Genomic DNA, 24987 nt, shown 5'->3' with positions numbered 1-24987 from the left:
ATTTAACCTGAGGAGAATCAACAGTATTACTCAAAACCCACTTAATCTTCTTGTTTTTCTGTAATAAGGTGCATTCTCTCACAGTATGTGCTGGATTGGCACAATATAGACATAATGCTTTAGACCTCCTTCTTTGTTTTTCCTCCTGGGATAAAGGACCTCTCAATAGACCTATGTCCATAGGTTCCTGTGTGACAGCAGTCACGCTAGGATGGTAGGTAGAAGGAGATGGCCTTTTATAATTTTTGATCTGAACCATGGCATTCATTCTTCCTTTCTTTCAGCCGTCTATCAATTTGTACTGAGAGTCTCATTAAACTTTCTAAGGAATCAGGAAGTTCTACTCGGGCCAGTTCATCCTTTATTGCATCGGACAGTCCTAAACGGAACTGATTCCTTAGTGCTATATGGTTCCATTAAGAGTCTGTTGATAACAGTTTGAATTCAGTAATGTATACTTCAGCAGAGCGGGAACCTTGTTTTAGTGCCCTCATTTTAATTTCAGCTGTTAATTGTGTGTTGGTGTCAGAGTATAATTCATCCATTGCAGCCAAAAAGCTAGGAAGAGACGAGATAATGGGGTTGTTGGTCTCAAAGAAAGAGTCTGCCCAGATTTTTGGTTCACCCCTTAAATAGGTGATCATTGCCAATACCTTCACCCTGTCAGTGGGATAGGTTTTTGGTTTTAACGTAAAGGTAAGGAAACAGGCATTTCTAAATTGTCTGTACAACCGTCTATCCCCTGAGAAAACATCTGGAGGAGAGATGTGTGGTTCAGGGACACTCTCAGAGGTGGTTGCCTTCGGTGTTATAGCATCCTTTATGATCTTCCTTAAGGTTTCGTTTTCAACCTGTAGGTTAGTGAGGGCTTGACCCATTTGATCCACTTTCTTAGATAAACCATACACTATCTGCGGTAGTTCCGCTGGATCCATTCTTATAGGCTTAGTTATTATGTTAGGTTTAGACTGATGAAAGACAGTTGTTTGGATCTGCAACTGCGAAACTGTTATAAAATGTCTCAATGGAGCTGAGATTTATCTTATCAGGAAGACAACCAGCTAGCTCACAGTGAATTTTTGGTAAGATACAGTTGAGGTATATTCAGGTATGAACCTGGTTATGATCTCAGAAATAAATCAGAAGAATGTCTCTCTCTCTATGAGGAAGAGCTGTATATATAATTAAGCAGGCATTCCTGAGTAACTGAACAGTGTCTCTTGTAATCATATACCAGGTGAGTAACAAATTGCAGTGATGAGAAACTTCACATATATACATATATACAAATTAGAACATGTTCATGCTTACCACAACCTCAGGACACTTTGCTTGCAGTTATTTTCAGTGAGAGGAGAGTTTCTGATCTGCAGCTGACAGGCAACAGTGAAGCAATGCAATCAGGTAAGAGACAGAGCGGCTGTATGGAAACTGGAACTCAATTATTCCTTAGAGCCTTTAATGTAAATAGTCAGTGGCAGACTTAGTTACAGTGACTGTGACAAACAAAAGAGCAGAGGTTTGGTATTGTAGCACAACTGTTTCCTTTGAGAGGAGAAGATTGCTGCAGCTTGTGGGATTCAGCATGAAGTGGGAATCAGTGTCCCAGTTTGTAAAGATCCAGTGCTGCAGGCAGTTTAAAGATTGGAAAGTTTCCTATTGTTTAGGATGCTTGAAATATCTCAGTAGATAAAGGAGATTAGAACAGTTATTTGTAATCCAAAATAGCTTAGGATAAAGCAGAGAGAGCAACTATGTTACTCCTATAACACTCAATAACTAAGCACTTGTCTAAGGTTAGAAGACAGGTGATATAGAGTAGGTAGGTTGGTGTAATGAATAAAGGTGGTATTGGAAGTTATTCACACAAGTCAGTTTAAGGTGGAATACCTGACAGTGAGATATTCCCCCATTGTTTACACTGCGGACCGAAACCGGAAGTGACGTGTCATCGATACTTCCGGTTTATCAAGCATTTTCCCATTTGATTCCTCTATACCTCGTTGCTAGAAAATACAACTTAAAAAACCCAACATTGACTTAAGAAACCCAATATTGACTTATTATAAGAGCCTAACTACAAAGTGAGTTCTGAGATACTCCCTATCGTTTACAATATGAGCCGAAACCGGAAGTGACATGTTATCGATACTTCCGGTTTTCCAAGCGTCTTGCTATTTACTTAATTCCTCTATGCCTCGGTGATAGACAATATAAAGATATATATTGGCAGTCTATGAATAGCTCCTTATATGATTTCCAACACATTTGTTATTGTTATCATCGGTCAGCCGAAACCAGAAGTGATGTTATTATCACACTTCCGGTTGGGAATTCCACACAAATCGGTCTGTCTATTACCATTTGGTACAGTCATCTGTTATGGTCCTTACCTCTTGATCTTATAAATCTAATCTATCACATGTTTAGAGAATCAACTATTAAGCAATCTATCTATATTTACTAAGCTCAATATTGGTAGACACACTTCCGGTGTTGACAGGACCCTGAAGTAATGTCATCAGTATAATACAGCAACATACCATTGTTTTAACGAATATAAACAGATATTTTTAAGCAGCATCTAGCATTTTTTAGTATCATAACATACAGCCATATCATTAAAAGATATCAATTAATTTCTTCAACAATTTGAAGACGTTTTTAACATATTTAAAGGTTTCACCCATAATGCACCACAAACAGGAAGTAGGCGGTCCAAAAAGAGGTGATTTTGGCGCTAAAATATACTTTATTGCTTACCCTATATAAGGCCATTTGTGTTAACCAAATGTATAGTCTTGAAAAAGGCCTTGCAGGGGTCGAAACGCGTCAACAGTGGGTAAGCATATTTTCAATAATTACATTTTAATTTGTATGATCTACACTATGTTGTTTTAATTTTTTTATAGGAGATTTCAACACTAAAAATCCAAAAAGATACGGAATACTACTAGGATCAAACTGGAGGATTTTTTTGTTTTGGTTTTTGTTTTTGTTTTCACTATAACACTTTGTTTCCATCATCTGTGCAGCTGATTTTTCACTAAAGTGATTTTTCACCAATGTTATTTTAGCACTTTTATATTTTTAATATATATTTTTAATTTTTTGAATTCTTTATTTTTCACTTTATATATATATATATATATTTATATATATATATATATATATATATATATATATATATATATATATATATATATATATATATATATATATATATATATATATAACATTTTTTGATCTTTTTTACACCTCTTCATATATTTTTTCACCTTATCACATCAGCTTTTATTATCAATACCTTTGGATTTATAATTGCAATTATTGACTTTTTTGACACCAAATTTGGATACTTGATTTCTGGACACTTTCACTTTGTTGGATATTATTTGGACATTTATTTGATCTTTGAATATACTAACTTTATCAACTGTATTGGCCTGGGAATTCCCATCTATATTGTACTACTGTTTTTACTATCATTGTTTTTATATTATTGTTTTTTATATACTGTTTACTATGTTTTAACTTGCTGTATTAAACTAAAATTTAAATTTATACTGTAAACACCTTAATTTATACCTTATTTATACATTTGAGTGTCTTAAGGACCAGATTTTACATTTAGCTTGGATCAGTGACTCAATCATAACCCAGCCTTTAGGCGCTTTATACATTACCCATTTTGTATGTAGTGTGTATGTACTGCTACTGATATGCGTATGTATGTATTGAATGTGTTTGCGTGTAAATGTGTTTATGTAATGTACAAAAAAACAGAACTCGCACACTCACCCAGACAAACTCTCACTCTCTCTCACTAACTTTCACTCTCTCTCACTAACTCTCACTCACTCTCTCACACTAACTCTCACTCTCTCTCACTAACTAACTCTCACTCACTAACTCTCTCTCTCACTAACTAACTCGCTAACTCTCACAAACCTCCAACGCATAGACCTGCACCTATCTCGAAAAAGCAATACAGTCAAGGAAGCTATTCTTAGAGCGTGCTTACATGCCCTATGTAAATGGTTAATGATGTACCGGTTTGCAAAGTAAAAGAGGTCCAGGTGTACTTTAGTGATAATTTGTATGTGTCCAATGTAGAGCAGTTGTTTTAATTTGCGCATGCTCATATCGAGTTTGTAAATGCACATACGGTATGTATTTCTGGAATGTGTATAATGTGATGATGTCATAGTGATCGTTTTGCATAACATTCTCCTAATTTTGTATCCTGAAATCTAAATGCTGATTTTTGTTTGTATTGTATCTGTTAAGTGTTGTAAATGTTTTCTAATCGGCAATGCAAATGTTTTGTTTGTGTATCAGTGTGCAATTCTATTTTCATGTTGTTTTGTTCCGTGATGCAGATCGCAACATATTTTGATAATCCTCGTTTAGTGTAAATGTTGTGTAATATATGTTGTAAAGGATTGTGAATGTTGAATGCGTATGTGCTATGTTGTGTGAGCAATTATTGTTTGTACATTTGATCTGAATCTTTTTCGGGTCCATTATTTTGTATGCGTCATATGACAGAACAGTGTGTAGTTCTCGCAATATCGAGTGTTAGAAGAAAAAAACATCTATTCTTCAGTTTGCATTGATCTCTATGGGAGAATCGATTACGCTTCCGTGATTATGCTTTAGAAATAAACGCAGTACTCGTATTACAACAATGCATAACAAGGTTCTTTTCAGACTTGTAATACTGACATTATGAAAAGTGCAAAATAGCAGGCGGGTGACAGCAAATTCACTAATAATTTTTATTATATAAGACAAAAAGAAGGCAACGTTTCGGGACCTTATCCCTTAATCATGCCATGCCTACTACAAACAACAGAGTGATTTATATACAGGTATACCACAAGGTGGCGCTCAAGAGCATTTAACCCATTGCTTAAACAAACATTTACAATTTAACCATTTAACTAGCAACATTATCAATTAATTGCTCTTAATATGTACAGCAGCAGAAAATATATATTAAATACCAATACTTAAATCACCATCCCCAATAATAGTAAACTTAATATTTGTAATTAAAATTAATTCATCATAAGATATATTAATCCATCAAAGTAATAAAGTGAGATCCCAGTCCTTATTTAACCCTTTTGGTTCAAGGCATTCAAGTTCATATATCCAATAGGATTCTTTTTGTTTAAGTAGTGACTCCCTATTTCCACCTCTACGTGGGAAATTGATGCTATCAATGATTTGAAATTTTAATTGACTGATAGAATGGCCAGCCTTTAAAAAGTGGGCAGCTAAAGGTGCTTTTGTATTACCAGTATGAATGTTACTTTTATGTTCGATAATTCTGTCTTTGGCAGACCTAGTCGACACTCCTCTATATACCCCACCACAGGGACACTTAATCATATATATTATGAAGGTAGTTAAACAGGTAAAAAAAAAACTTTATATCATATCTCTTCCCAGTGTGGGGGTGATAGAATACTGCCCCTTTGGTCATGTTGCTACAACAAGAACACCCCAAACAGGGGTAACAACCTTTATTTTTTGTGGTGATATATCCTAGCCCAGATTTAGTACTTGGACCAATATCAGCTCTCACTAATTTATTTTGAATGTTAGTACCCCGTTTGAAGGCAGACATAGGGGGTCTTTGAAATTCAACCACAGAAGGATTGCAATCAGATAAAATGCTCCAATGTTTTTTAATAATGCATTGAGCATTGTACTCTGATACAAAAATCCATCTGTCAATTTTCTTATCCTCATTCTTTTCCCTATCTTTGAATTTCAATAGGCTCAACCTAGGAATTGACTTCACTGCTTCAATTTCCTTGGTAATTAGGCTTATAGGGTAACCCCTCTCAATAATCTCCCATCTCTGTCAATCTTTTATCCAATATTTTTTCATCTGATACAATTTTACGTACTCGTAGCATTTGACTATGGGGGAGAGATCTGAGGAGGGAAGGAGGATGAGCACTTTCAAATCGCAACAGGCTGTTCTGATCTGTCTTCTTTTTAAATAAATCAGTTATAAAACTGTTACCTGTTTTAATTAGCCTCACGTCCAGGAAGTCTATCTGTTCTTCACTCCAAGTTAGTTTAAATTTAATGTAGTTAGTAGATAAATTCAAATCATTAACAAAGTCTTCCAGGGTTCCAACGTCGCCCAACCAAACGCCAAAAATGTTGTTGATATACCGCCACCAGGTGGCGCCATACGAACAAATAAATCACTAGAAAAAACATATTTTTCCTCATAAAAATTCATAAAAATATTTGCGTAGAGGGGGCGGAGCGAGCAGCCGAGCATAATGGCCGCACTTCACTGAGGCTCTGAATGCGGGCCGGGTACTAATGCCCTTAAACACGACTAAACACTCGAGTAATAAGCCCATAACAATTGTAAGATATATATAACATCTGGTAGCCGGTTTGGGAACCCGGTGGCTCAGCTCCTCACCGTGTACGCTATCGCAGAGACCTCTCAGGCTTGCGGCCTTTACCGCAGCAAGTAACACTCCTGAAACCCGGATCTAACAACACATAGATCGGAACAAGCAAGATCAGGGACACTACTTGATGACCACATGGGAAACTTCTCTTGCAGCTCCTAACACTCTGCACTTCTAACGCTGCAGCTTGTGATCTTTCCTGGGACCGGACCACGCTTCACAACGCCCGGTAAGCCATAAGACCTACACGTTTCATCTTATACCTCGCCCTAACCACAAATCATACACTGATTGTGCTTCTGCAAAGGCGCATACAACCCCAGACAAAAAAGAGATCAAAGATACATGTATGAGGCACGCAACTGCTGTAATCATCTTGTTGCTGCACTACTTTGAACACTAACGTGTAGGAAAATTACCTATACATAAGGACTGTTTTACAGAGGGCACCCTCCTCAACCTCAAAGCCACGTGGGGCAACATTAAATACCCCAAATTAAAGGACGCATCAGAAGTTACTCTTTTCTCTCATATAAATAAGCCATCCTAACTGATAACGCTGTGCTCACTGCTAAATGCGCAGCTCCTTGGGCGCCAGAGCGGATAAGGTTACTCTGTACACCTCCATAACTCCATATGCGCTGTCTCACTAATACACACAGCCACAGCCTAATAAAAGTTTTCTATATATCTCAATAAGTAGACATTCTTGTCAGGAGCACAGTCGGGGCCTAACTTATCCTTTTTGACATTAAGCATCAGAGCCCCAAGCCCATGAAAGAAATTACCCCTTCCTCAGTGCTAATGGTGTATATAGACTGTAAGAATCTCATGGCTGCAGACAAATAATTTAAGCGCATATGCTCCTAATTCTGAGACTTTAATCGTTGTGCGCCTCACACATGTACCCCCGCTCCCTTTCCCGCCATACCACGGTGCGGCGGGTCATACCCCATTTTCCCTCCACCGTGATCGCCCTGTGAGGGTAAAATCCCCAGGGGGTGCAGTGTGTGGCGACACTTTCAGTTAAACCAAGTGCCCCAACACCACTTCCTGGCATTATGTCACAAAGAAAAAACACTCGTCAAGATAAACCGCAAAAGCTGCTACAAACTAATCAGCCTGCAGTTCATGCTTTCTTCAAGCAGACAGACCACCCACCTATGACTAAAACAACAGAGTCCACCTCGGACGTTACAGAAGAGGAGGACACACCAATAACATACAAAGCTATTGCAACCTTAATTGAGCAGGTTAAGACATGCATCAAGGATGAATGCGCTGATCTGAAGAAAGAGATCAGCGACCTGGGCCACAGGGTAGACACCTTGGAGGAGCATGAGTTTGTGGTAGCACAAAAACTAGCACACCTCTCAACGAGTCAAACTCAACAAGATCATCATATCTCAGAACTTGAAGACAAAATTGACGATTTGGAAAATCGCACCAGAAGGGAAACCTTCGCTTCAGGGGGATACCAGAGTCGGTATTAAACAATGATATACGAGACTATCTCCAGGCTTTATTTGCGGACATACTAAGAGAAAACTCCCCTGAAAATCTAGACATTCCACTAGATAGAGCTCATAGAGCACTACGTCCGAAGCCCCCAGATGACTCCCCTCCAAGAGACATTGTGGTACATTTCCAAAATTATTGTCAAAAAGAGGAAATATATAATGCTGCCAGGAAAAAACAAATTATACATTTCCAAGACCATCAAATCCAAATTTACCAGGACCTATCACTCAGAACACTACAGAAGAGGCGAGACTTTCAACCCCTAACATCAGATCTCCGCTCACTTCATATTCTTTACAGATGGGGATTTCCTACCTCAGTAATAGTGATGAAAAACGGGAAGAAGACGGAATGCTCTTCTCCATCTGACATTCACAGATTCTGCAACATTTTAAAAATATCATCGCCGGATACAACAAATCATCAATCGTCTCAAAGACTTCAAGATGGTTCAACCGGCTCCAAATCCCAGCGGAGACCAGACCCAGACACCGACTCCAAACAGAACAAGAGAAGGCAAATATCTTCCACCAACTCAGACACCATGGACTCAGGCTCCACCAGATGAGTAAATGCAATGTACTGTTTGTCTTTATATGCCTCTTTTTTTTCACTAGGCTCTGACCACCACGCATAGGATGCCCATCACATATAGACTATGGTGCTATAACCACTTAAGGGCAATATATTATGTTTGTATTGAGCTATGTTTCATATTAAGATAAGCTCCATTCTGTTATGTTATGCTATTCACAGAGCTTGATATGTTATACATGTTCTGATGTTTTACGTTTCCCTGCAAGACAATATCTCTCCTCTACTACACACTTAACCATACCAATGGACCTAACCATCCCCTTCCTTAGGACCTCAAAACTGAACATATACATATGGCTCTCACAGAGAGATCCCTTTATAGATTTTATACAATCTCCTATACACAACCTGGGACTTTGCTGAGGTTAAATAGTGACATAATACATTGACTATTTAAGCTCCCGTGACTAGCCAACTTTAGACTCAACCCCAATAACTTGGACAGTGTGTATACATTTCATCATCTCTGAAAAGTGAACACATTTCAACAGTATAAGAAATCCACACAACACCCTCTACTAATCCCCATAACTCACTAGACAGAACACAATAAAACTGAACGGGCTTTCTGAACCAAAGAGACACCATGGACTCAGGCTCCACCAGATGAGTAAATGCAATGTACTGTTTGCCATTATACGCCCTTTTTCCTTTTTCCTTTTCTAGGCTCTGGTCGTCATTCATAGGATGCTCATCACATATAGACTATGGTGCTATAGCCACCTAAGGGCACTATATTCTGTTTGTATTGAGCTATGTTTCATATTAAGATAAGTTCTATTATGTTATGTTATGTTATTCACTGAGTTTGATATGTTATACCTGCACTGATGTTTTACATTTCCCTGCAAGCGTTGACACATTGCTTTTGAACTCTAAACATGTCACAAGACAATATCTCATCTCTACTACACACTCAACCAAACTAATGGACCTAACCATCCCCTTCTTTAGGACCCCAAAACTGAACATATGCATAAGGCTCTCACAGAGAGATCCCTCTAGAGATTTTATACAATCTCCTATACACAACCTGGGACTTTGCTGAGGTCAAATAGTGCCACGACACATTGACTACTTAAATACCCGTAACTTCCCATCTTTTGACTCAACCCTAGTAATTTGGACAGTATGTATACACTCCAACATCTCTGAAAAGTGAACACACTTCAACTAACAGTATAGGGAATCCACTTAACACCCTCTACTAACCTCCACACCCTACTAGACAGGACACAATAAAATTGACCAGGCTTTTTGAACCAAGGCAATGTACAGGGGTTATGAGTCCCTCCTTGCCAGAACAATACCATACAAAATTAGTCGACTTCCACATTACCTTACTCCACATTGATACCCGGCCTGTAACAACAGCCCCCGAGTTCAAAGTTACAGATTACGAGCTGAGATTCTGTTGTATAATTTCTTTTCTCTTTTCCCTCAGCGCAAGACTTGTATTTTACATTAATGCTGATTGAATTAATATTGTCATAAATATTGTTATTTACTCTAACACCGTTTTTAAAGTCATAACCTATCTCTTTTCCTTTCTCATCCTCATTGATTCCTACTGACTAACATTCCTACTGATACTCCTCCTTTCCAATACTAGCAGTAGGAACCCTCTCCCTCTTCTACTTAGTGTCCCGTCTGGTCCCCATATACCGAGCAGTGGGATAGCGCTAGACACTTGACATTATAATGACTCCTATAGCACGCCATAAAGAAGAAACCTTACACATAGCCACCCAAAATGTTAAGGGCTTCCTCTCAGCCGAAAAACGCTCTATAGCGTTTCATGATTTTTACAAACGAAAAATTGACGTTATTATGGTCCAGGAAACACACTTTAAGAAAAACCGTGAACCTACTTTATCCAAAAGATATTTCGACCAACACTACTGTAGTTCTGGTACATATAGGAAAAACGGGGTCAGCATTTCATTTAGATGTGGCTTCCCATTCGAACTACTGCAGAAATATACAGACACTGAGGGCAGGATCCTAATTCTTGTTGGCCTATGCTACGGTACCCCGGTCACACTGGTAAACACCTACGCACCAAACAGACCCACCCCCAACTTCTTCAAACCCCTAGTTAACAAGATACTAGACCTAGCTAAGGGGCCCATCATTGCAGGCGGAGATTTTAATTTCCCCATGAATCCAATACTAGACACCTCCAGTGGAAAATCCTATCTACGCAATAATACTCTTAACTCTAACTGCGCAGCCTTATGAACTATCAACCTATTTGATACCTGGCGAGTAGTACACACTAACAGAAGAGATTACACCTTCTTCTCGCACCCACAACACACGTATTCCAGGTTAGATTACATACTGTGTGATCAGGCTCTGCTTTCTGCCCTTGTACACTCTAGAATCACACACACCTCTTGGTCTGACCACAGTATGGTATCCACAGAATTCAAATGGACTAGCAAACCCCATACCACATTCAACTGGAGACTCAACGACCATATACTGACTAACCAAGTAACAGTCGACGACATTAAAAAACACTCGGCCGGAACAAGCAAGATCAGGGACACTACTTGATGACCACATGGGAAACTTCTCTTGCAGCTCCTAACACTCTGCACTTCTAACGCTGCAGCTTGTGATCTTTCCTGGGACCGGACCACGCTTCACAACGCCCGGTAAGCCATAAGACCTACACGTTTCATCTTACACCTCGCCCTAACCACAAATCATACACTGATTGTGCTTCTGCAAAGGCGCATACAACCCCAGACAAAAAAGAGATCAAAGATACATGTATGAGGCACGCAACTGCTGTAATCATCTTGTTGCTGCACTACTTTGAACACTAACGTGTAGGAAAATTACCTATACATAAGGACTGTTTTACAGAGGGCACCCTCCTCAACCTCAAAGCCACGTGGGGCAACATTAAATACCCCAAATTAAAGGACGCATCAGAAGTTACTCTTTTCTCTCATATAAATAAGCCATCCTAACTGATAACGCTGTGCTCACTGCTAAATGCGCAGCTCCTTGGGCGCCAGAGCGGATAAGGTTACCCTGTACACCTCCATAACTCCATATGCGCTGTCTCACTAATACACACAGCCACAGCCTAATAAAAGTTTTCTATATATCTCAATAAGTAGACATTCTTGTCAGGAGCACAGTCGGGGCCTAACTTATCCTTTTTGACATTAAGCATCAGAGCCCCAAGCCCATGAAAGAAATTACCCCTTCCTCAGTGCTAATGGTGTATATAGACTGTAAGAATCTCATGGCTGCAGACAAATAATTTAAGCGCATATGCTCATAATTCTGAGACTTTAATCGTTGTGCGCCTCACACATGTACCCCCGCTCCCTTTCCCGCCATACCACGGTGCGGCGGGTCATACCCCATTTTCCCTCCACCGTGATCACCCTGTGAGGGTAAAATCCCCAGGGGGTGCAGTGTGTGGCGACACTTTCAGTTAAACCAAGTGCCCCAACACCACTTCCTGGCATTATGTCACAAAGAAAAAACACTTGTCAAGATAAACCGCAAAAGCTGCTACAAACTAATCAGCCTGCAGTTCATGCTTTCTTCAAGCAGACAGACCACCCACCTACGACTAAAACAACAGAGTCCACCTCGGACGTTACAGAAGAGGAGGACACACCAATAACATACAAAGCTATTGCAACCTTAATTGAGCAGGTTAAGACATGCATCAAGGATGAATGCGCTGATCTGAAGAAAGAGATCAGCGACCTGGGCCACAGGGTAGACACCTTGGAGGAGCATGAGTTTGTGGTAGCACAAAAACTAGCACACCTCTCAACGAGTCAAACTCAACAAGATCATCATATCTCAGAACTTGAAGACAAAATTGATGATTTGGAAAATCGCACCAGAAGGGAAACCTTTGCTTCAGGGGGATACCAGAGTCGGTATTAAACAATGATATACAAGACTATCTCCAGGCTTTATTTGAGGACATACTAAGAGAAAACTCCCCTGAAAATCTAGACATTCCACTAGATAGAGCTCATAGAGCACTACGTCCGAAGCCCCCAGATGACTCCCCTCCAAGAGACATTGTGGTACATTTCCAAAATTATTGTCAAAAAGAGGAAATATATAATGCTGCCAGGAAAAAACAAATTATACATTTCCAAGACCATCAAATCCAAATTTACCAGGACCTATCACTCAGAACACTACAGAAGAGGCGAGACTTTCAACCCCTAACATCACATCTCCGCTCACTTCATATTCTTTACAGATGGGGATTTCCTACCTCAGTAATAGTGATGAAAAACGGGAAGAAGACGGAATGCTCTTCTCCATCTGACATTCACAGATTCTGCAACATTTTAAAAATATCATCGCCGGATACAACAAATCATCAATCGTCTCAAAGACCTCAAGATGGTTCAACCGGCTCCAAATCCCAGCGGAGACCAGACCCAGACACCGACTCCAAACAGAACAAGAGAAGGCAAATATCTTCCACCAACTCAGACACCATGGACTCAGGCTCCACCAGATGAGTAAATGCAATGTACTGTTTGTCTTTATATGCCTCTTTTTTTTCACTAGGCTCTGACCACCACGCATAGGATGCCCATCACATATAGACTATGGTGCTATAATCACTTAAGGGCAATATATTATGTTTGTATTGAGCTATGTTTCATATTAAGATAAGCTCCATTCTGTTATGTTATGCTATTCACAGAGCTTGATATGTTATACATGTTCTGATGTTTTACGTTTCCCTGCAAGACAATATCTCTCCTCTACTACACACTTAACCATACCAATGGACCTAACCATCCCCTTCCTTAGGACCTCAAAACTGAACATATACATATGGCTCTCACAGAGAGATCCCTTTATAGATTTTATACAATCTCCTATACACAACCTGGGACTTTGCTGAGGTTAAATAGTGACATAATACATTGACTATTTAAGCTCCCGTGACTAGCCAACTTTAGACTCAACCCCAATAACCCCAATAACTTGGACAGTGTGTATACATCATCTCTGAAAAGTGAACACATTTCAACAGTATAAAAAATCCACACAACACCCTCTACTAATCCCCATAACTCACTAGACAGAACACAATAAAACTGAACGGGCTTTCTGAACCAAAGAGACACCATGGACTCAGGCTCCACCAGATGAGTAAATGCAATGTACTGTTTGCCATTATACGCCCTTTTTCCTTTTTCCTTTTCTAGGCTCTGGTCGTCATTCATAGGATGCTCGTCACATATAGACTATGGTGCTATAGCCACCTAAGGGCACAATATTCTGTTTGTATTGAGCTATGTTTCATATTAAGATAAGTTCTATTATGTTATGTTATGTTATTCACTGAGTTTGATATGTTATACCTGCACTGATGTTTTACATTTCCCTGCAAGCGTTGACACATTGCTTTTGAACTCTAAACATGTCACAAGACAATATCTCATCTCTACTACACACTCAACCATACTAATGGACCTAACCATCCCCTTCTTTAGGACCCCAAAACTGAACATATGCATAAGGCTCTCACAGAGAGATCCCTCTAGAGATTTTATACAATCTCCTATACACAACCTGGGACTTTGCTGAGGTCAAATAGTGCCACGACACATTGACTACTTAAATACCCGTGACTTCCCATCTTTTGACTCAACCCTAGCAATTTGGACAGTATGTATACACTCCAACATCTCTGAAAAGTGAACACACTTCAACTAACAGTATAGGGAATCCACTTAACACCCTCTACTAACCTCCACACCCTACTAGACAGGACACAATAAAATTGACCGGGCTTTTTGAACCAAGGCAATGTACAGGGGTTATGAGTCCCTCCTTGCCAGAACAATACCATACAAAATTAGTCGACTTCCACATTACCTTACTCCACATTGATACCCGGCCTGTAACAACAGCCCCCGAGTTCAAAGTTACAGATTACGAGCTGAGATTCTGTTGTATAATTTCTTTTCTCTTTTCCCTCAGCGCAAGACTTGTATTTTAAATTAATGCTGATTGAATTAATATTGTCATAAATATTGTTATTTACTCTAACACCGTTTTTAAAGTCATAACCTATCTCTTTTCCTTTCTCATCCTCATTGACTCCTACTGACTAACATTCCTACTGATACTCCTCCTTTCCAATACTAGCAGTAGGAACCCTCTCCCTCTTCTACTTAGTGTCCCGTCTGGTCCCCATATACCGAGCAGTGGGATAGCGCTAGACACTTGACATTATGATGACTCCTATAGCACGCCATAAAGAAGAAACCTTACACATAGCCACCCAAAATGTTAAGGGCTTCCTCTCAGCCGAAAAACGCTCTATAGCGTTTCATGATTTTTACAAACGAAAAATTGACGTTATTATGGTCCAGGAAACACACTTTAAGAAAAACCGTGAATCTACTTTATCCAAAAGATATTTCGACCAACACTACTGTAGTTCTGGTACATATAGGAAAAACGGGGTCAGCATTTCATTTAGATGTGGCTTCCCATTCGAACTACTGCAGAAATATACAGACACTGAGGGCAGGATCCTAATTCTTGTTGGCCTATGCTACAGTACCCCGGTCACACTGGTAAACACCTACGCACCAAACAGACCCACCCCCAACTTCTTCAAACCCCTAGTTAACAAGATACTAGACCTAGCTAAGGGGCCCATCATTGCAGGCGGAGATTTTAATTTCCCCATGAATCCAATACTAGACACCTCCAGTGGAAAATCCTATCTACGCAATAATACTCTTAACTCTAACTGCGCAGCCTTACGAACTATCAACCTATTTGATACCTGGCGAGTAGTACACACTAACAGAAGAGATTACACCTTCTTCTCGCACCCACAACACACGTATTCCAGGTTAGATTACATACTGTGTGATCAGGCTCTGCTTTCTGCCCTTGTACACTCTAGAATCACACACACCTCTTGGTCTGACCACAGTATGGTATCCACAGAATTCAAATGGACTAGCAAACCCCATACCACATTCAACTGGAGACTCAACGACCATATACTGACTAACCAAGTAACAGTCGACGACATTAAACAAACCTGAGGACACGACACCCGCGAACAATTGGGAGGCATATAAATGTTTTATAAGGGGGGTAATAATAAAACACACCGCCACACAACGCAAGATTCACAATGCCCAGTTCACTTCACTATCTAACGAATTAACTACCTGTGAAACCATTCTCAGAGCAGACCCATCCTCTGCGACCAAGCTCTCCAAACTGACTGATGCTAGAGAAGCTCTAAATAAATTTCTGATCCAAAAAGCCCACATGAGGGCGTTAACCTCAAAATCTAAGTTTTTCGTAGAAAGTAACAAATCAGGTCGCCTATTGGCCAGGTCCCTTAAAAAACAAAGGCTCTCCAATTTCATTAGGACAATTCGCCACCCATCTGGTGAGGTAACCCACAAAAATGAAGAAATTATCAATTCATTTGTTTCTTACTATAAGCAATTATACAATCTAGTAGACTCCACGCCACAAGACAAGAAAGAGAAAATAGAAACATACTTAAACACCGTTCTTACACCCTCTATCACAGAAGATAACAAACAATTCTTGGACTCTCCCATCACCCTAAGAGACATCAATCTAGTTATTAAGTCCTTGCCGAATGGCAAATCTCCAGGCCCAGATGGCCTCACATCCAAATTTTATCAGCTCCTACAAGAACACATAAACCCCCAGCTCCTGACACTCTTTAACGACATAGATCGAGGTGCTGTCCTACCCAGTTCCCTCTTAGAAGCAGTAATCACAGTGATTCCTAAGCCGGGCAAACCCAATGACGTGGTCAGCAACTACAGACCAATCTCACTTATAAATATTGATATGAAAATATATGCCAAAATTTTAGCCAACCGTTTGAATGCAATATTGCCCAGCATAGTCCACCCTGACCAGGTGGGCTTCATTAGGGGGAGAGAGGCGAAAGATAACACCACCAGATTACTCCACTCACTGCAACAAGCCCACCTCGGAGACACTACCCAAAAATGGCTTCTGTTTGCGGACGATGTGATTTTCACTTTACAATCCCCAACCACCTCCCTTCCCGCTCTCATACAAATCTTAGAAGCATACAAGCAGGTTTCCAACTTCTCCATTAATATGGAGAAGTCGGGACTATTGCCGATAAATCTAACCCCTCAAGAAATGCTATCTATCACACAACAAACAAAGTTCACACTATCAGATAAACTTAAATATCTAGGCTTGATAATCTCCAAAGATCCACACACACTCTTTCCAGATAACTTTAACAGCCTCCAAACGAGTGTTAAAACCTCGCTAGAGAACTGGCATAGACAGGGACATTTATCATGGCTAGGGCGAATCAACACGGTGAAGATGATGATAGTCCCCAGATACTTATACTTGTTTCAAGCCCTTCCTCTGCCCTTACCGAAGTCCTTCCTCTTAACACAACAAAAAATGATTAATTCCTTTATCTTTATCTGGTCTTATAAACGCCCGAGGATAGCTCAACACACCATGTATTTGAGTAAGGAAGATGGAGGCCTCGGTGTCCCCAATCTTACTAATTACTACAAAGCCGCACATTTAGCCAGAGTTATAGCTTGGAACCATGCCAACCCCTCAAAGCTATGGATACAGATGGAGAGCCATCTAGCACAGGTTGACCCCATGAGAGACTTACCCTGGATTCCTAAAGAGTCCAGACCTCGCACTATACAAGACAATGACTATATCAAAACCACCCTAGATGTGTGGGATGACGTACTCACTCACACAAAGGGAGTTTCTACCATATTTTCCCCCCTGACTCCCCTTCTTCGAAATCACCTCTTTCTCAAACACAACCTATTCACTCATAACCCAACTAATAGGCTCCATAGGTCCCTACCAATATACTTAGTGACCGATACCTCGGGAGTTAAGGACAGACTTACCCTCAATGAAGAACTAGGCCCACCCTTTCACCGTTGGTACTCCTATCTACAGATCAGACATGCGATTAACCACTGCCCGCACAAAGAAATGATACTTAGACCCCTAACCATTTTCGAGCAGTTATGTATCAACCCGAATATAAATAGAGCACACCTTTCCCTGGCGTACAGAATGCTCAGGGGTTCTTTCCCGGAAAAACGACCCACATATCTGACAAAGTGGGCAGATGAACTCCAAAGTGATCTAGACACTGAAACCTGGAGGCAATGCTTCCGCCACGCACACTCTACCTCTCTATCCTTGACCATATCTGAATTGAATTACAAAATACTAGCGCCTGAGGACCATATACCCTACTGCCTCCTCCAGCTGCTGGAGAAGATGCGGGGAGGAGGGTACCCTTGCCCACATATGGTGGTCATGTCCTCTTCTACACACCTTCTGGAACCAAGTAGAAAGACACATAGCCAATATTCTGGGTGTAGTTATCAAACTTTCCCCACCAATCATAATTCTTAATCTCATCCCCAAAATCGCTTGCGTCTACTGCAGGAAACTACTTCTCTTAATGCTCTCCTGTGCTAAACGCTTAATCCCTAGGAAATGGAAGACATGTGAGATACCTACCATTGCCCAATGGAAACTTGAAGTAAATCACGTCCTCACGTTAGAAAAGATGCATTACTGTTATCTAGGTAAACAAGACATGATCTCCAATATTCAATTTATATGGGAACAGGGATCTTATGACGACCACACTTAAACAGTTTACTCGACATCTTATACCTGAAACTTTTAAAGCTACACTTATACCCCTTTCCGTGACTATAGAGAGGATAGACCTGATGGGACACTACCTCCTCTTCTATTCCCCCTTCTAAACCTCATCACCCTAACCCTTGCCTTATTTCACCCACTAAATCCTTTTATATCTTCTAATGTCATGTTATGACTCATTTCCTCTTTTAAACAATCTTGAAAATACCTATGGAAATTGGATTAATCATCAACGATGACTGTCTTTATAGTGAACTGCTGTTATGCTATTGCTGAGTAACTGAAACTATATATCTTGTTCATTTTCAATGTACCGATTTTCAATAAAAATTATTTAAACAAAAAAAATATATATTTGCGTAATTGGGGGCGATGTTGGAACCCATGGCTGTACCCTGGAGTTGAAGGAAATAGTCATCCTGGAAATGAAAGTAATTACCACATAATATAATAGTGAGAAGCTGAATAAAAAAATCAACTTGAACAGGGGTATATTTACTATCAGCCCTCAATAAGGTGTCCACTGCATCAATACCACTAGTGTGCTTTATATTAGTGTAAAGACTTTCGACGTCTAAACTAAAGATAATGAATTTATTAGTGGGTAGATCAAGGGAGTTTAACGTACAAAGAAAATCACCTGTATCTTTAATAAAGGAACTGGATCGTTCTACATAAGGGCACAAGATTTTATCCAAAAATATTGAGATATTAGTAAACACTGAGTTAGTGCTTGCAACCGGGGGGACTGGTTACATTTTTGTGCACTTTAGGGAGAGTGTATATCACTGGACTGCAAGGATTATCAACTTTAAGAAAGGAAACTACATCTTTACTTATTAAACCCCTATTTGCCGCTCTTGAGATAATCATATTAATCTCTTTTTGTAATTTAAATATAGGGTTATAGTTAAGTTTTTTTATAAACTGAGTTATTGCTTAGTTGATTTCTAATTTCTTTAACCCCTTAATGACAACTGACGTACCAGGTACGTCATGCATTAACAACCAGTTAATGACAATAGACGTACCTGGTACGTCAGTTGTCTAAGAGAGTGCTGGAAGCGATCGCAATCGCTTCCAGCAGCTCTCAGGGTATTGCAGTGATGCCTCCATATGGAGGCATCCTGCAATACCTTTTTAGAAGACTCCGATGCAGAGAGAGCCACTCTGTGGCCCTCTCTGCACCGGTAGCGATAGTGCCGGTTCGTTGGTAGGTGGGAGCATAACAGGGAGGCGGGTGGGCGGCCCATCGCTACCCGGCATCCGGTTCCTGTAAGTGCAATGTGAACGCCGGGTGCCGGGAGCGTATGGTAGCGCTCGTGCGCGCGTGCGCGCGATTAGCTGGCCACTGACACCAATGAGGAGGGAAGAGGGGGGAAAAAAGATTTTAAAAATATAAATATATAAGGATCTGGGAGGGGGAGGGGGTTGGGGTATTGTGGGGGGCTGCTACACTACAGAAAATATTAATAATTGCAAAAAGAGAAAAAGATACTTTTGTTTTTGGGGGCAAATTGGGTACTGGCAGACAGACAGCTGCCAGTACCCAAGATGGCGGCAAATAGGTAGGGGAGAGTGTTAGAGAGCTGGGGGGGGGATCATGGAGGTTGGGTCTAAGGCAGGGGTCCATCACAGCTAAAACATTTTATTTTTTTTTATTAAAAAAAAAAAGAAAAACTCCTTTTATTTAGTACTGGCAGACTTTCTGCCAGTACTTAAGATGGCGGGGACAATTGTGGGGTGGGGGAGGGAAGAGAGCTGTTTGGGAGGGATCAGGGGGTGGGATGTGTCAGGTGGGAGGCTGATCTCTACCCTAAAGCTAAAATTAACCCTGCAAGCTCCCTACAACCTACCTAATTAACCCCTTCACTGCTGGGCATAATTTACGTGTGGTGCGCAGCAGCATTTAGCGGCCTTCTAATTACCAAAAAGCAATGCCAAAGCCATATATGTCTGCTATTTCTGAACAAAGGGGATCCCAAAGAAGCTTTTACAACAATTTGTGCCATAATAGCACAAGCTGTTTGTAAATACTTTCAGTGAGAAACCTAAAATTGTGAAAAATGAATTTATTTTTAATTGTTTGCTCGCATTTGGCGGTGAAATATTGGCATAAAATATATAAAAATGGGCCTAGATCAATACTTGGGGTTGTCTACTACACTACCCTAAAGCTAAAATTAACCATGCAAGCTCCCTACAACCTACCTAATTAAGCCCTTCACTGCTGGGCATAATTTACGTGTGGTGCGCAGCAGCATTTAGCGGCCTTCTAATTACCAAAAAGCAACCCCAAAGCCATATAAGTCTGCTATTTCTGAACAAAGGGGATCCCAAAGAAGCATTTACAACCATTTGTGCCTTAATTGCAGAAGCTGTTTGTAAATAATTTCAGTGGGAAACCTAAAGTTTGTGACAAAATTTGTGAAAAAGTGAACTTTTTTTTTTATTTGATGACATTTGGCGGTGAAATGGTGGCATGAAATATACCAAAATGGGCCTAGATCAATACTTTGGGTTGTCTTCTAAAAAAATATATATACATGTCAAGGGATATTCAGGTTTTCCTGACAGATATCAGGGTTCCAATGTAACTAGCGCTAATTTTGAAAAAAAGGGGTTTGGAAATAGCAAAGTGCTACTTGTATTTATGGCCCTATAAATTGCAAAAAAAGCAAAGAACATGTAAACATTGGGTATTTCTAAACTCAGGACAAAATTTAGAAACTATTTAGCATAGGTGTTTTTTGGTGATTGTAGATGTGTAACAGATTTTGGGGGTCAAAGTTAGAAAAAGTGTGTTTTTTTCAATTTTTTCCTCATATTTTATATTTTTTTTATAGGAAATTATAAGATATGATGAAAATAATGGTATCTTTAGAAAGTCCATTTAATGGCGAGAAAAACGCTATATAATATGTGTGGGTACAGTAAATGTGTAAGAGGAAAATTACAGCTAAACACAAACACAGCAGAAATGTAAAAATAGCCTTTGTCATTAAGGGTAAGAAAATTGATAAATGGTCTGGTCATTAAGGGGTTAATATAATTGCTCTTATCCAGCACAACTGTTGCACCACCCTTATCTGCCCTCTTTAAAATAATGTCAGACTGATTCTGGAGTTTGTGTAATGCTGCACGTTGGTCTACTGAAATATTAGTACCCCTCTGTTTAAATTTTTTTCCCATACTTTTATATTTTTCAACTTTTACTTGAAGTTTAGCTATATCCCTTTGAACTAAAGATGTATATGTTCCTATACTATGGTTATTCACATTAGGGTTATATTTACTCTTACTTCTAAGGCCCAGTTGTTTTAAATGGATTATAGGACTCTCATTGTTTGGGGCAGAACTCTCAGCCCAATTCAAAGTTTTTAATTTTAAAGTCCTTATAAACTTAAAAAGGTCCTTTTGTAATTGAAAAAAATTACAGTTCTTATCCAGACAGAAAGAGAGTCCTTTATTCAGTAGTTCAGATTCAGCTTTAGACAATTCGTAATTAGAAATATTAATGACATTATTAGGCTGTGTTTCTTTAAGAGTGGGCACTTCATTATCACCTACAGTGCTAAGGCTTACTCTCGGGATCCCGATATCTTTAATGTCATCTTTCAATGTCTGCGCCTTGACCGTAGCTGCCTGGCTAGCTTTCTCTTTGTATCCTTGCTTGAGCTGCCGCCGGTGTTTGCGTCCGCCATGTCTCGTTCTTGGTCCGACTCCCCCGGCGAGGTATCTTGCGACTCCGTACTACTGCTGCTTTGCGTCGGCCCATGGCTCTGACGTCTTCGAGTGTGCGACGTGTATCTCCGCCGGGTGCCTTCTGGGTCATAACGCCACCTATATACTCTACCGGAGGAGTAATCCAGCTCATCCCGAGCAAATTTAGTTCGCTTTCTCTCTTCAATCACCTTCTCAAGCTCGGCCATCTTGGTATTGGTATCAAGCAGCACTTTATCCAGCTCCTCTGATAGTAAGGATTTCTTAAGATTATTCTCCATTTCGGATAATTTGGCACTTTGCTCTTCAATCTCTTTGTTGAGGCACTCTACGGTCAAGACAATAAGGTCCATTGAACATTTATTCAATATATGTTCAAATCTGTTGCAATAATCTTGGTTATCTCTCATCAGTGTAGGTCTAGCTCCCATTATGAAAGTGCGCAATGAAAATAACGCCATAACTTGTAATCTATCTGATTTAGGGCTAGATAACAAGTGGCGCAGAAAACTCCCCTGGAGTTAAGCTTTTTGCAATTGTTGGGTTGCTCTAGCGTAAAATTCTAAACTTACAATATCTCGTGCAGCTTAACGTATTCCCCCATAGAAGTCAATGGAGAAAAAAAGTGGAAATACCCAATCTCTTGCGCAAACAACATGACATTTTCTCATTAGCGCAAACACCACACGAAAATATGAATATTTTATATTCAAATGTTGCTTAATGTGTTTTTTTGTAATATGCACATACCCTATTGCATACTGTAATATGCGCAGACATGATTGCATACTGTGGACATGAAAATATGAAAAATATGTATACATATATATTAATTTTTTTATATGTGTATATATGTAACATAGTAACATAGTAGATGAGGTTGAAAAAAGACCGAAGTCCATCGAGTTCAACCAATACGAATCTAAAATACTTACAAAAAGCTCCAGTTAAACTTAAATAATCCCACTAAAAGGTGACCCATTTAATACTAGCAATCATATCCATAAATTTTGTTTCTAGACAGAAATGTATCCAAACTATTTTTTAATGTATCTAGGGTATTGGGATTCACTACCTCCTTTGGTAATGAGTTCCACAATTTTATTGCTCTTACAGTGAAAAAAATGTTTCCATTGCAGGAGATTAAATCTCCTTTCCTCCAACCTTAAATTGTGACCTCTTGTCACAAACAATTTTCTTGGAATAAACAGAACTTCTGCAATCTCTTTATATTAGCCTTGAATATATGTATATAAAGTAATCATGTCACCTCTCAAGCGCTTTTTTTCTAAAGAAAACAGATCCATTTTGGCTAGCCTCTCCACATAGCTTAAATTCTCCATTCCCCTTATTAGCTTTGTGGCCCTTCTCTGAACTTTTTCTAGTTCTGCAATATCTTTTTTTGCGATTGGTCCCCAGAACTGCACTCCATACTCAAGGCGAGGTCTTACCAGGGCTTTATATAGTGACAGAATTATGCTTCCCTCTTTTGAATCAATGCCTCTTTTAATACATGCTAGAATCTTATTAGCCTTTGTAGCCACTTCCCTGCATTTTGCACCCATATTTAGCTTGTTATCTATTTCTACTCCCAAATTCCTTTCCTCCTTTGTTTGGCTTAGTCATGTCCCATTTAAATAATACGTTGCCTGTTTATTTTTACTTCCAAAATGTAGAACCTTGCATTTTCCCGTATTAAATCTCATTTTTTATTTACCTGCCCATACTTCTAATTTTTGCAGAGCCCTTTGTAGTGACAGTTAATCCTGCTCTGACCTAATGACTTTACTTAATTTAGTATCATCTGCAAAAATAGAAATGTCGCTATTTAATCCTTGCTTCAAATCATTTATAAAAATATTAAAAAGAACAGGGCCCAGTACTGATCCCTGGGGGACTCCACTGATTACCTTTGTCCAATCTAAGTATGATTAATTTACTACCACTCATTGCTCCCTATATTTTATCCAGCTATTTATCCATGAGCTAACATTTTCAGCTATTCCCAGTCCCTTAATTTTGTGCATTAATCTCTTATGTGGCACTGTATCAAATCCCTTTGCAAAATCTAAGTATATCACAATAACTGATTCCACTTTATCTATACTTTTACTTACTTCCTCATAAAATCTAATTTGATTAGTTTGACATGATCTATTTCTCATAAAACCATGCTGATTTGAACTCATAGGGGCATATTTATCAAGCTCCGTATGGAGCTTAATACCTCTACAGGCTCGCCGGAAACCACTGCTCCATACCTTATCCACCTGCTCTGAGGTCGCAGACAGAAATCAACCTGATCAAATACGATTGGGTTGATTGACACCCCCTGCTAGCAGCCGATTAACCGCAAATCTGCAGGGGACAGCATTGCACCAGCAGTTCAAAAGAACTGCTGGTGCAATGATAAATGCAGACAGCATATGCAGTTGGCAGTTATTGATGTGCCACGGACATGATACGCTACTTCGTATCATGTCCACTCGCACATTGATAAATATGCCCCATAATCTTGTTTACATGAATGTGCTCATCAATATAATCCATTATATTCCCTTCAAATATTTTCCCCACTATTGTTGTTAGACTAACTGCTCTATAGCTTCTTGGATCATCCCTGCTTCCCTTTTTGAATAGTGGCACCACATCAGCTTTACGCCAACCCTGGGGTACCATGCCTGAGGATAATGAGTCTTGAAAAATTGAGAGAAAAGGTTTGTCTATAACAATGCTAAGTTCCCTTAACACCCTTGGGTGTATTCCATCTGGGCCTGGAGTTTTATTTACCTTACTATTATCCAGTTGTTTCCTGATATACTCTATACATAACCCAGTTAATGTTATTGGCTGGCATGTTCTAGTTTGCTCCAAGGTATCGTCCATTAGTCCCTCTCTTGTGTATACTGAAGAAAAAAACAGGTTTAGTACCTCAGCCTTCTCCATGTCACTGGTA

The sequence above is a fragment of the Bombina bombina genome, chromosome 1 (genome assembly GCF_027579735.1).
Source record: "Bombina bombina isolate aBomBom1 chromosome 1, aBomBom1.pri, whole genome shotgun sequence".
NCBI classification, from domain to species: domain Eukaryota; kingdom Metazoa; phylum Chordata; class Amphibia; order Anura; family Bombinatoridae; genus Bombina; species Bombina bombina.
The sequence above is the reverse complement of the archived record's forward strand: the minus strand, read 5'-3'. Positions refer to the sequence as shown.